Source organism: Elephantulus edwardii, unplaced genomic scaffold (assembly GCF_000299155.1).
Source record: "Elephantulus edwardii isolate Elephantulus edwardi_28Jun2011 unplaced genomic scaffold, EleEdw1.0 scaffold00407, whole genome shotgun sequence".
NCBI classification, from domain to species: Eukaryota; Metazoa; Chordata; class Mammalia; order Macroscelidea; family Macroscelididae; genus Elephantulus; species Elephantulus edwardii.
In genome coordinates this window covers 1,387,366-1,392,300 of record NW_006400157.1, presented here as the reverse complement: position 1 = coordinate 1,392,300, position 4,935 = coordinate 1,387,366, and the positions used below count along the sequence as shown (strand labels likewise).

Below are 4,935 nucleotides of genomic sequence, written 5' to 3'. Positions count from 1 at the left end.
GAGGGACAGCACAGGAGGGGAAGACCCTCTATGAAATGGATTGATTTGGTGACTGGGGTAATCGGGATGGGTGTGTCAGAGGCGGTGCGGTTGGTGCAGGATAGAGCAGGGCTTAGGGCTGTTGTGCATAGGGTCGCTATGAGCCGGAAACGACTCGACGGCACATAACAACAACAGCAGTTCTTAGCTAGGTGGACATTCCACAGCACCACTGTTGATGTCTTCTATGATGTCATGAGGGTGATGGTCATCAACATTGCAGCCCACAGTTCCCAGGATCTCTTTGATAGCTCTAAAGAGTTCTCTGGCTAAATTTCAGTGTTGCATCTGCAGGGCAATGCGAATAGCTTCTGCTTCTTTCTTTCTCTGAGCCTTTAGGGCTTTGATGATTAGGGCAGAGGCAGAAGGCATCACTTCCATCTGGGAGTCTCTGTTCTAATTGGTCAGTTTTACTGAAATCCTTAGTCCCTCCAGTCACAGGTGGCTTTGGTAATGCCACTGCTGATCTTTTTTGAAGAAAGACCGAGAGGGCCAATCTTGGGGGCGAGAGCTGATGTGGTACCGACTTCCAAACTGGTATACCTCAGGTACACGACTTTGCTCTCGTTGGGGTCTAAATTAGGCGGCATGGCAGAGGAGGCTGGTGTCAGATGAATTCAGATGTGGGACAACCCAAGAAAGTTGCACCAATGCATCCTCCTCCAAGCTGAATGGTGAGAAGCTATTATTATTATTATTCTTTCATTACAGGTGTGGGTGTGGGGGGGTAGTCATTAAAAGGTCAGAGAAGGAAAAAACAAAATAGAAGTCAGAAGAGACTCTGGCCTTTTGGTTCTCTGAGTACCACCATAGTGATTGGCCTTACAAAAGATGGCAAAAATACGAGTCATGAAGAAAGTGATAGATCCATTTTCTACGAAATATTGGTATGATGTAAAGGCACCAGGTAAGCTCAATAAAAGAAATATTGGGAAGACACTAGTCACGAGGACTCAAGGAACCAAGATTGTGTCTGATGGACTTATGGATCATGTTTTTGAAGTGGGCCTTGCTGATTTGAGGCTGTATTTATCAAATTCAAATTAATTACTTAGGATAGTGAAGGCAAAAACTGCCTCAACAACTCCCACGGAATGTATCTTACACGTAACAAAACGTGCTCCATGGTAAAAAAATGGCAGACCATGACTGAAGTTCATGTTGATGTCAAGACTACCAATAGTTATTTTTTGTCTGTTTTGTGCTTTGTTTTAAAACAAAGAAACAAAGACAGCAATCAAATTTGGAAGATATGCTCAGCACTAACAGGTGTGTCAAATCTCAAAGAAAGTTATGAAAATCCTGACCCAAGGGGTTCAGACAAATGACTTAAAAGAAGTGGTCAATAAATTGATTCCAGACAGCACTGGGAAGGATATAGAAAGGGCTTGCCAGTCTATTATCCTCTCTATGATGTATTTGTTGTTGCTGTCGTTGTTGTTGTTTACTGACGTCGAACTGAGCACTACTCATAGTGACTCTATGAAAAAAAGATCTAATGCCTTTCCATAACTATAGCCATTTCTCCAAGTTCATAGAGTTTCCAGAGGCGTGTGGTTTAGGAAGTGGATGCCACTCCTGCTTCCAAACCTGTTTCATAATTGGGAGCTCCACCAAACACTGTCCACATTAAGAAATCATTCTGGTATTTGGTATCCCAGTGGTACAAGGTTCAGCATCACAACAACCCGGGTTACTTCATACTGTACATTGACAAAGATTGATGTACAAAATGGAAGAGTGTTCCTCCAGATATAACAGAGATAGTTTCACTTAGCAGTGGTTAAGTGTTATTGAGTTGAATATGACTGAGAGTAGGTTTTGCACAAAAGACCTAAACACTGTTCTGTGACTAATATGCTGATGAAAGACCAAGCTTGAATTGGAAAAACTCATGGAGTTTCATGGAGAAGGCAGTAGCTCTGGAAAAGCTACAGATGAGGCAGGTGTTAAAGTTGAATGATTTTTAAAATTCAGAGTTTTAATAATGACAAATAAAAGTGGTCATTCATGAAAAAAGAAGAGACTCTGAAACTTGCTTTGGAATGGAAAAAAAGCCAAAACAAGGGGAAAGGATCCTAAAGTAAAATAACTGAACAGAAAAGTTCAAAGGACAGCTAAAGAACACTAAACAAAAAATTATGATGAAATGTGTATGTAGCTACAATTAGAAAACCAAAGATAAGAACACACTCAAAATTTCTCATATTGAAAGAACTGTAAAACAATTTTAATCTCAAGTTGTAATCCTGAAGTGTTCTATGTACAAAATCTTGAATGGGCAGAAAACACCAAAAGAAGATGAAAGGAATACAGAATCATTATACCAAACATAATTAGTTGACACTAGACTACTTTAGGATGTAGCATATGGTCAAGAGCCAATGAAAATGAAGGAAGAAGTTCAAGATACACTGGGGGTATTGGCAAAATTCAAAGGCTCAGGAATTGATCAAATACCAACTGAAGTATTTCAACAAATAGATGTAGGCTAGCACTGTATTTTCTCATTAATCTATGCCAAGAAATTTGGAAGACAGCTAACTGGACAAATGATTGAAAGGATTCCTATTTGTTACCATTCCAAAATAAATATGTAAGAGTATGGAAGTTATTGAATAATATCGTTAATATTATATGCAAGTAAAATCTTGCTGAAAATTATTTAAAAGCAATTGTTAACAGTACATTGATAGGAAACTTCGAGAAATTAAATTTTGATTCAGAAGGGGCCCTGCCAGAAGAGATTAGCATTGCTGATGTCAGATGGATCTTGACTGAAAGCAGAAAATGTCAGAAAGATGTTTTTGTTTTACCGATTATGCAAAGATATTTTACTATATGGTTTGGAACAAATGAACTTTGAGAAGAATGAGAATCCCAGAACATACTTAATTGTATTCCTGGGAGATTAGGGAAAAGAAAGGTTGTAAATATTGTGGTTGTTGTTATGTGCCATCGAGTCATTTGCGACTTTTAGTCTAGTCATAATTGGAAAAGAATTAAGAAAGCATAGGCAAATGTGTTTGGAGGAAATTATGGATAGAAGTGGCATTTAGGCTTTGTTTGCATACTTTAGGATTTCCACTGAAAAGGAACCATAGCATTTGGCCAGAAAAATGGTACTCAATTAAAGTAAATTTAGGCTGGCCCATGCCACACGAGAGTGAGCGTCATTGTTGATAAAGACTTCAAAGTAAAGAGAATGGCTGAGTAGATAAGAGGGTGTGGAAAATATTAGTGCAGTAGAGAGATGAACAATGGTCCATGGACAAACAAAACTCAGAATTTACCGAGATTTGGGTGTTTTTGTGTTTGTTTGTTTGTTTGTTTTTTAAAGAACTTGAGGTGAAGATTCCACAAAACTTTAAAAAGTGCTTTGTACTTGCGTCTATTGTAAAACAATAATAGTTATTGCATAATACACATTATTCAGCTTCTGAATGAAAGATTGGAGATTCAAGCATACTCAAAGGTTCCTTGGAAGAAAGGCGTAGTGATCAACTTTTGAAAATCAATCACTTAGAATTCTATGAAACACAATTCTAACCTGAAGAATATGTGATATCTATGAGTTTAAACCAACTCCAACAGAAATGAAAACAAAACTCAACCAAACAAAAACCTCCCCATTGCTGTCAAGTCAGAATCAAATCATATATGGCTCTCTAGAGGGTTTTTGAAGGTTTTAAGTCATACAAGAGGAGATTGACCATGTTTCTCTGCAAAGCAGCTGGTGGATTTACACCAGCAGAAAGGTACCATCTTTAGGTTAGCAATACAGTCTCAAAGAAGTAATTCACCAGAACTCCCCAGTTGTTGTTGTTATATCCTTATTTTCAGAGACTGGGGAATTCTGTTTACTCAGTGTTTTTGTTGTTTTTATGTAATATCAAGCCAGAACCAACTCATAGCTGACCCTCCAGTGACTTTTCAGTGGCAGTGTATGCACGGGAACAGATTGTCTACCTTTCCCTCACAAAGCAGCTAGTGGATTCCAACCATGTGTCTTTTGGTTAACTTCTCATCTCTAAGCTACCAGAGCTCCCTTCAATAGAATTAACCCATCAAGATTCCCATTACTGCCCTATGCTAGGGACCTTTACTAGATTTAGAAAAATATCCAAGATTCTTTAGTAGTAAAACCTGGTTTCCACTGAGGCATGATTGTAACTCTCAACTCATTGCTGTGGAGTCAGAAATAAGTCAGAGCTCTATTGGATTTAAAGGAATGGAAACAAAGGTGTCTTTTTTAAAAAAAAAAATAAAGATGTCTTTTATGTGTCATAAAGGTTTTAAGGCGTTCTTGAGTGATCCGTAATTCACCTTGAAGGAACTACAAGTTCCAAAGCTACCTACAGAAATCTGATCTCAGGCTAAGAAGACAACTTGTTCATTCCAGTTGTTCCTGAGATCTGGCAGTAAATTCAGAAAGGAATGACCTTTGTCAAGGAAGTTAACCAACCCCTGAACTCTGATATAGGATAATATTTTGCTGTTAGCCAGGTCTAAGAAAAACAATACAATTCACAAAAGCTAATCACAAGATTAAATACTTGGGAATAAATTTAACAAGAAGCACAAAGGATCTATTAAAAGAAAATTACAAAACATTGTTGTTGTTGTTATGTGCCGTCGAGTCGCTTGCGACTCATAGCAACTCTATGTACAACAGCCCTAAACTCTACTCTGTTCTGTGCCAATTGTACTGTCTCTGACACTCCCATCCCGATTATCCAAGTCACTGAATCAATCCACCTCATAAAGGGCCTTCCCCTCCTGCTCTGTCCCACCACCCTCCCAACCATGATGTCCATCTCCAAGGACCGGTCTTTCCTCACAACCTGTCCAAAGTATGTTAGACGGAGCCTCAGAATCCTTGCCTCCAAGGAGCCA

At 38.7% G+C, this 4,935-nt stretch overlaps 1 pseudogene; it reads left to right on the top strand.

Annotated features, from left to right (window-relative positions):
• Positions 1–870: 870 nt before the first annotated feature.
• LOC102863087 lies at positions 871–2,002 on the top strand (annotated as a pseudogene).
• Positions 2,003–4,935: the final 2,933 nt, after the last annotated feature.